This window comes from Gymnodraco acuticeps, unplaced genomic scaffold (assembly GCF_902827175.1).
Source record: "Gymnodraco acuticeps unplaced genomic scaffold, fGymAcu1.1, whole genome shotgun sequence".
NCBI lineage: Eukaryota > Metazoa > Chordata > Actinopteri > Perciformes > Bathydraconidae > Gymnodraco > Gymnodraco acuticeps.
This window is the reverse complement of record NW_022992284.1, coordinates 856,119-865,838: the sequence shown is the minus strand read 5'-3', so window position 1 is coordinate 865,838 and position 9,720 is coordinate 856,119. Positions and strand designations below refer to the sequence as shown.

The window sequence follows — 9,720 nt, the reverse complement described above, 5'->3', positions numbered from 1 at the left end:
ATCAGGTAGGATTTTCTGTGAAATGGCAAGATGGGTGGGAAGAGGGGGGGGACGGGGTGGCATGGGAAAGGGATTCCCTATTCGAATGTATTCTTGATGCAAACCTTTTCCAGTCTATTGGAAACAGAGTGTTTGCAAAAGGATAATGTAAGCTTGCCCAGTTGCTGTCAGGGGTCTGTGTGGCAGTTTATTAAACGTTTATATTGCTTCATAATTTCTGTGTAATCTCTCATTTTAAATGTCAGTTCAGCAGGTCATATCACACAGCAATTGTTGCCCTGGCAACACATCACCCCTACCCTCATCCACCTTCACTGGCTCCCGGTCAAGTCATGCATCCAGTACAAACTCCTCCTGCTGACTTACAAATCTCTCCACTCCCTAGCCCCTCCATACATCTCTGACCTCCTTCAGCCCTACACCCCCTCTCGTCACCTGCGGTCCTCTGACAAAGGGCTGCTCTCTATCCAGCGCTCCAAGCTGAAAACATTTGGCAACAGAGCCTTCAGTGTCGCAGCCCCCACCCTCTGGAACTCTCTCCCCTGTGCAATCAGGAATGCAGACACTCTGGACACCTTCAAAAAACACCTCAAACACCATCTGTTCACTCAGGCCTTTGGCCTCAACTAATATACAGTACTCAGCAACCTGTTCCTGTTTTTGTTTTCTTCAGCCTATGTATCTTTATTATTACTTTTTGTTTTGTTACTTCCCATTGTAAAGCGTCCTTGGGTTTCGTGAAAGGCGCTATATAAATTGAAATTATTATTATTATTATTATTATTAATCAGTATTAAAGATTGTTTTGTCACACCCCACACAATGATAAGTTAATGATTTTATCATTGATTATGTCATACTGTTGACATAATTATTAGTCAGGCACCTGACTCACACCTCACCAGATGTTGGCTTTGAGGCGCAGATTTGTTCATTTCCAGATAAAATGACGCCATCTCTTTTATTGTTCACTGCGTAGGTCTCTATAAAAACCACCCGGAATAGCTACTGTGAACGCAAGGCTTTTTTTACGCAGTGGATTACTGTGGATGTAGTCTAAGTGTTATGTGACCTCGTACTATGATCTTTCTTGCTCATACGGCATAGTTTCTCTAAACAACAATTCTAGGATAGTCTGCTTAAAAGCCAGGTACAATACGAAAAGAGGCAATGTAAAGTGGTAGAGACAACAGAAACAAGCAATGTGTTCTTCAACCACATTAGTTGCATTACATTCAGCTCTGTTTTAACAAACTTCACTTTTGTAATAATCAGGGACAAATTCAAAAGGGGACTGAACCGATTTTGCTAACCCTTTGCAAATGAGACAAAAATATGGAATGTAATCAATCACCAGCAAAGTTTGCCAAACAAAAAGCGTAACTCAACTTCTGATATTTGTATGTAAAGAAATAAGGTAACATACATTTGAAGTAAAAATAATTAGTGGTAACCGAAGACGTGTCTGCTCATCTCATTGCTGAGATAGGATGTAATGAGAGTTGTGTCATGAAACATAAATGAATTAAGCTTTCCTGAGTTACATTTTTTAAATACATTAAGAAAATAACTGTCTTTTAAGCAAAAATGAGGTTACGCTTTTGCCCCCTCCTGCCTTAATCTCTTTTGATGAAGAGATGACATCGATCTTTTTTCCTGCTGTGCGATCCCTTGAGATTATTGATTACAAATATGTGATGTAATACAGGAACAATACATTACTGCACACCTTGGTTGGGGTTCCTTTATGCTTGACTTCACCCAGAAACCTGTAGTGTTTACGATCGACGATGTTTCTTAGAATCTCCCTTGCCTTTGGAGATTATCCTCTGTGGAGTTGAGTATTTAGTCAAATACACAATCTAAAGGACAAACAGGACAGAAGAGCAAGTTAGAAAAAGGAAGTCACTGACACTGTAAACTGAGAAGCATGAGACACAACATCTGCAGAACAACTTTGTGATAACATTTGTTCTACTTTAATTTGTTCTTAAAAATATGAAAAACACTCCATGACCAAATTGCATTTGCTAAACCAAATAGTCTGTTAATATCATCTGTAAACAGAATGGCAAGTTTTTGTTTCTCCGTGAGCTGAAGAGCATTACTTTGAATCTAAATTGCCAATGGTTGTGTCTTAACTTAACCTTTACAAAACCAAAAACATAAGTGTAAAGGTGTAAGGAAAGGATTAAATGGTGAGTTAACCCTATCTGCTCTAATGTGCCTGTTGTCATTAGCATGTCCTTGTGGCATGCCCTGGCCAAACTCGTTACCCCAGTAAGAGCATAAGGTTTTCTGGTCAAAATCAAATCAAATCAAGTTTTATTTATATAGCACATTTATAAATGATTTTTGGTCGAGCCAAAGTGCTGTACATATAATAAAAATAGCCTACAGTAGAGACACTAGAGACAGCAAATACAACAGCACAGATTGTTCAGAATATCAGTATGAGAAAAACGACACCCTCTATCCTTAGACCCTCACATCGTACAAGGAAAAACTTCCGGAGAAAACTCCACAGTTTAAGGGGAAAAAATGGGAGAAACCTCATGGAGAGCAACAGAGGAGGGATCCCTCTCCCAGGATGGACAGACGTGCAATAGATGCCGTGTGTAAATCGAAGAGATAATACATTTTACAGCATATAGACCGAATGTTAGGAAATGCATGTGTCTGTAATAAGAAGATGAATCTACGAAGATGTCAACTACAATCCTGTGGGAGCCTTCAGGGAAGCAGCATGACGAGACCCAGGCAGGGCCGCAGAGACAGGTTCAGCCACGATTTATCTGGTGAGTTTATTTTGTTGTGTTGTTAAACATACTAACATGATAAAAGGAATACGGTACCACCAAAATGATCATTTCTGCATTAACAGTACTCGCACAGAAGAGTAGTTCCCCAGTGCACCTGATTATGCAGAAGTGTTTTAAATAGTATGTTTCCCCCCCAAAGAAGTGTTGGATAAACGAGACATGGAGTATAGTGCATACATTTTGTAAACAGATGTTAGATATTGTTATGCTATTTTTACTTAAATTCATCAAGACTTTTCTCGTTTTTTTAATAATTAATTCACTTTGAGGACCTGCTTGAAAAACAACGTTTTCTACACCATCTTCTTCTACATAGATCATAGTGAGGATTTAGGCTTTTTAGAGGAGTGTTTGTGAGAGCCTGTGTCTCTAATGGATCAAAAATACATGGTAAGTTTATGAATAATGCTTTGTTTTATTGTTAAAATACAAGCTCACAGCACAAAGTGGTTTCTGCTGACCTGTCAGCTTGGTGTAGGCCTCCATGTCAGCTATGGCTGTGGAGAGGGTGAACATCTCCCCTCCTGAGCCTTTAATCTGGATGTGCTGGTCTGCCTTTAAAAAGGCCTCTGTGATCCTGTATGAAAGTAATATGTTATTACTTTGTGCATATACCATACAAAATATTTGATTAAATTAAATTATTAAAATCAGAGTACCAACGTGAGAAGGGAAGATACTCACATATGCTCTATGATCTTAACCACGTTGTGCTGGTAGGCTCTTCTGTGGAGAGAGTACCTCGTGTGGAACAAGTCATAGAGATTGTTCACCTCCTGTTAACAGAATTATCTATAAGTTACCACAAATAATTTCAATTGATTGCTGTTATAAAAGCTGATCCAAAGCAGATGTCACAAAGTCAGCACCTTTTCTCTAGTGCAGATGTGCTTCTGCCCTTTCACCTTCTGCCCGTCCACCTTATACACCCTGGCAAACTTTATGAAGCGGTCATGGTCAAAGTTGTTCTTGATGCCCAGGTGGTGGCAGTCCCTGATAGGACACAAAGGCAAGACAAGTAAAGAAAATGTGCTTATTACAAAAACTCATGTAAGACACCAGGAGAATGCTACATGTTCTTTAATAACCAGGACTATGTTCTAAATGTGAATTATTTATTTGTATAATACACATTTGTTTAATTGCATTAGAAAGTGAACTGCTCTAGCTGTTGAACCAAGCCCCACCTGGCAAAGTAGTCAAACTTGTCCACATCAATGCCGTTTCTTTTGTTGGCCACAATCTCATAGAGGAAGGACTTCTCCTCTGGACGGCCTTCATATGGCCACTGTGGAGATGACTGCACAGAGTGACTGGCCTTAGACATTGGCTATTGTAGCAATTACAATGATAAAACTGATATCATTAAATTCAAATTGCATGACTGACTTCCTCTTGAGCTTCCGGGGGTTTAATCATCTCTTTGATGAAGACCAAGTCTTCGGGCAGCTTCAGGCCATATGCCTCCATCATCCCCTTCAGACCCCCATTGGATCTCACCAGGTGGTCGAACATTTCTACAGAGGCCTCCTCATGCTGCAAGGAACACAAATTCATTGATATATTAGTATGATAATTCAAAGTGATAAAAATGAACAATGACTCACTGTTTGAATAGAAAGGGCCTGGCTTTGCTGAAAACATGACAGTTTAGTTGCCAAAACTTACATAACGACAGGGATCTCTGTAAAGCACACAGCCTGGTTTGCACCGCTCCCCCTATACCAGATGTTTAACCACTCCCACTCTTCTCATACATGTTTAAGTTATTGCTGATATTTAACACAGAAATATCAGCAATAACTTAAACATGTATGAGAAGAGTGGGAATGGTTATTTAAACTGAAAAAGTCAAAAATGACATCAATTCTATTGAGTAAGGGAAAATGGGAAAGAGAAGAATGAAAAGCATCATTAAAATAATAAATGTGAGGCGTGTCATTATTCTGTATGCCAATAGTGCAATCAATACATTTCATATTGATAAGTTAAAGTGATATTGTTTCCATTTACCCTTTAACTAAACTGAAACGCCTGAATTAAGAGTAGAATATGAATATATATATATATATATATGTGTGTGTAAGCTTGACCAGTTTTTTTTCATATATATATATATGAAAACCTTTCAAGAAGTTCCTGGAAGAAAGCAGACAAAGGTAGTTATAATATCCTTTGAGAGAGTACCCTGCGTGTGTCTCATAATACCATGAATGCCACAACTAATTGTGCTTAAAGGAATAGTGCATCATTTAGGAAAGGATTATGCTTTATTGCTTTTGACTGAAAAAAGCAACAAAATACAACATATTAATTAAAGGCAATTTCAAACCTAACGTTACATATTGCATGTGTGATAAGGTAAGATAATACTTTATATTGCATCATAGCAGCTCCATTTGCAACATCAAACAGGGACAAATATTAAGACACGATACAAGAAAACAAACATTTAACATAACAATCACTGAAGAGAAAACAGGCTTAAGACCCTCAAGCGCACATTTGTCCTGGGATTGAGCTCTGTATTTAATTAGAGGATGGACTGGTGCACAAAGGAGTGCTTCAGTCTAACTTTATTAAATCGTGGGACCCTGTACCTCCGACTTGATGGTAACAATTCATATTCACTGTTCAGGACATGTTGGGGATCAGAGAAGTTGATGGCCAGCCTCACTACGGTATTATGGTTGATTCATAGAATTCCTCACAGGGGAGACCTACAATCTTTGAGAAGATTTTCAACTGGTGGAGCAGTTTTGACTTTAAGGCAGAAGACAAACACTTTTACCGTGTAGTATTGCAATACGGTAGAACAGTCAAAATCACAGATTGAAAAAACATGATCAGATCATGACATGCAGCTGCTGGCTGTGTTTTATAAATGTGTTTTATTTCTGTTGTTGGGTATAAAGTCACACAATACAGACAATAGGAATAATAACTGCTCACCTTCCAGGTTCTCATTTTTTCACCTAGTGGACCAGATGGGCGTGTTGCTTTGGGGATGAACATTTGATCAAACAGATGGGAAAAGGGTCCATGTCCTATATACGGAGAAAAATAAATATTTTAAGAAAATGGCGATTGGCTATAAAACAAACTGAAGTTAGACATTTTAACATACTTTTTTTTTTTTAATCTTTGTTTCAAAGTGTATGTGAGAAAAACTTCAATAATTAAAAAGTTAATACAGGGTAAGTAATTGTTATATGCAAATTGTCATTTTGTTGATGAATTATTCATATTAAAGAGTAAGGTGTGTATCACTCACCCAGGTCATGGCATAGCCCAGCAATCTGAACACAAAGGATGTCTCTGTCTGTGATGCCAAGATCCGGCTACTTTTCCTTCAGCGCTTTCACAAACACTCCTGCTAAGTGCCCCACCCTTCACCGAAGCATACAGCACACAACAATAAAAAGTCATCACACAATTACCACTTGAGTGTCCTTCTACAAAACAGGATATTCAATTTGTTTTAAACTGTTTATTAGGTGCTCCCATATGTAAATACAGTCCATTTACAGCAAACAAGTCTTCCCCTAATATTGATTTTGGATAACATTAACACACATTGGACATACCCAATTGAGTGTTCAAACCGGTTGTGGGAGGCTCCAGGATAAACAAAATATCCCGCCCCCAGCTGCTTGATGTATCTTAATCTCTGGAACTGAGGCGTGTCGATGATTTTGACAAGAAGAGGGTGCAACTCCATATGTCCATGGATTGGATCATTAAACACCTAACAGAATGCGTACAACAAAAAAACCTGTGAAATGATGACCCTAAAGAGTACAACTAAACAAGCTCCATTTCTGCTGAAGGCCCTGAACATGTAGTATGATGTAATAAATAAAACTAAATATTATATCACCTTGGGAGCTGATGGCTCCCCAGCTACAATAATCTCCAAGATTTTCTGACGATCCTCAGGTGGACTAAAGAAATCGTTAAAAAAAACATAGTAGGTTATAAGTTAAAAGTCAAGCCAGGGGGAAGTTGTTGCACCAAATTAGTGCCACTGCTTCAGGACAATGTGCAACACACTTCCTTCTTTTCATGATGTTAAACCTGGTTTGACAAGGAATGATACTCACTCTATGCCCATCTCAGTCAGAACACCATCATTGAACTCCCGCAGCTTAATAACAGCCTTTTCGGGTAAAAGAAGATGCAGTGAATTACAGTCATGTATCACATTGTAGTTTTTTATGACAAGTTTATAAACTAAGTTGAATAAAAAAAAAACTAAAGCATTTTTCTTCATCAGCTTATTCAATTAGGCCAGCGATGATATAAAACCTAATCATCAATTTAAATAACCAAACCAGAAACTTACCTTTAAATGTATCTTCCCACTTTCCAAGTCCTTTATCTTTCAGTAACTTACACATAGCCTCCAAGCTTATTTCCCCATAGTTTTCTGACGCCATTGACAATGTTTTCTGTGTCTAACTAACGATAGAAGACACAAATGATGTCGCTCCTTAAAACAGCTGATCATGAAACATCACAAATAGGCTCCGGCTTTGAGAAGTACCTGGCTTTTATGTCTCGACCACACCCATTTGATTAGTCACTGCCCATAAAGGGGAACTATGTTGTGACAACTATACAACCAAAAGGACAGCTTAATAATAACAACAAAACCAAAGCAAGTTTTTCAATAAGTCTTGCCAACAAATTCTTGACAAGCTAAGGTACAGGATGCTGTATCTACTTCATAGACAAACAAAGGTGTCGCAAGAGAGCAGTACATTACATTGGCTCCTTTTGCTGCTACTTTGACAACATGGTTCCTACCGGTTTTGTTTTCGTGCTGTTGAGGCCAATTTTCATTTTCTTTTATAGTGAGTCGGTGATTTGATAAACTAAGAGTGAGGTACATTTTCGCCTTGCAAATTTTCCATCCAACTGAAGTAACATTTCTAAATAATTTGTAGACAAATGTGACTACTGTAAGGGAAACTTCTGTGTAGCCAATTGCAGTGGGAGTCACCGACTCAGGAAAGAGACACGGTAGAGCAGAGCTTCGATGTCAAACACTGGAGGTTTATTTGGAGTTACGGCCGAGAATTCACATCACAAGTCACAAGCAGTCCACGGTCCTGACTGCACGGGTAGGTTGCCCACGTCAATTCTAAAGAACTCTACCTCAGACCCATGTATTTAGCTAGTTCTGAGAGCATCAGCAACATGCTGCATAACAAGATAAAATCATAAACACCTCTACATCAGCACTGATGTCAACAGGCAGGAACATAGAATCATACAACCTCTATCAGCTGATGTCAACAGGCAGGAACATAGAATCATAACACCTCTATCAGGCTGACGCCAACAGGCAGGAACAGGGAGACAGAACACTGAGAGCACAGCAGCCAAGGTTACGAGGTGCGTGTGCTCAGTCAGGACAGTTTTAACTGATAAACTGGGTCAAAGTTATGGGCCTTGGAAAATATTTCCACAACAACTACATATGTTAGTGCTGTTAGATCGTATAGAGTGGTGCAGTGACAAGTCCTAAAACCCAGAAGTGAGATAGCATTTTAACTCTATAGGTTCCCTGGTCTCAGAGTCAACGGGATTTCTCCATAGGATTTTGGAAAATAGCTGGAAATAAGGTCTGTGGTTGACACAAATTTAAGAGACGGATCACGTTTTGTTCCACGACATTAAATACATCGGCAGTGACTCCACTGGTGATTTTTGAAGAGTTTACGTGTCTGAAAAATGATGGTTGTTAACAAGTGGCTGAATAGGACTACAGAAGTTGTCGAGGACGTTGTACGTCATTACACCGAACACGTAAACACTCCCGCTAAGTTTGTTTGCCCCTGTTCTGCTTGAAAGCAGTACCGGTGTCCTGCGCTCTTGCAAACTGTTAAAACAAACGCTTCAACTTGTACAATTTTGAATCTGTATTTTTGAAAATGGATCTTAAGTTGGCAAGTCGTTGAAGTTGTGCGACCCTGCTGTACTCGGACTGTAGTTCGTTTAGTGCATAACGTTAGCATTTTTCTTCTGGCGATTAAAACTTATGATTCGTAATTATAAAAGTACGGTAGACATGTGGATATTATCCGGTTGAACAAAACGTGCATTCATCAAACAGGTTTGGTGACCCTGATCAATGAGAACAAACATGAGGCAGAATCGGTAATGCTACGGGAGTCCCCAAAGGCCACAAAGAGTGTGAACATAATAGAACATATTTTAGACTGCCGGGCATAAGGGAAGTTGCTTTGCTTATGAAATCTAATCAAGTAAATCTTTGAGGAACTTGTTCTTCCATTTAGTTTGTTCCATTCATTCTCTGTTACTTTAAACTCCCACTTCACTTCAATCAGGAGAGACGTGATGTATGACATACATGTTTATTAACCGGGACACATAATAAGAAGGAATAGTGATTGACAGATAACAACAAGTGAATGAAATGATGTTTGGCGATTAGGCCCCGGTTTGCAGAATGATCATTCAGGAGGGGAAAAAACCGCTCCGATGAACCCCCCGGGGTCTAGACACTGGTGGTGGTGATAAGTAGTTCGGTCTGAATGGAGAAGGTTTTAGCTTGGCCCTGTATTAGGAGACAGGAGGCGAAGGGGGTGGAGGAGCGTTGACACCTGAAATGACATCTGACAAGGGAAGAGCAGATTTAAAGGGGTTAGCGGGTGCGATGATAGGCTTGTGAGAGATGGTGAGAAATGATTGGCTAGCTGTGGAGTAACGCCCCCGATCACTTATTGAGAGAGGAGAGAGTATTGAAATGACGTGTCACAGCCAGAGGATATTGGTCTTCCTGATTGAATTTGCGCTGAGCTTCATTACTTTACAATTGTTACATTTGAGCTTATCTCTACCAGCAACACCAATAAAATACTGCTTCCAA

General features: G+C 39.3%; 1 pseudogene; it reads right to left on the bottom strand.

The window, feature by feature from the left end:
- Window positions 1-561: 561 nt before the first annotated feature.
- Window positions 562-7,386, bottom strand: LOC117540738 (annotated as a pseudogene).
- Between the last annotated feature and the right edge of the window lie 2,334 nt (window positions 7,387-9,720).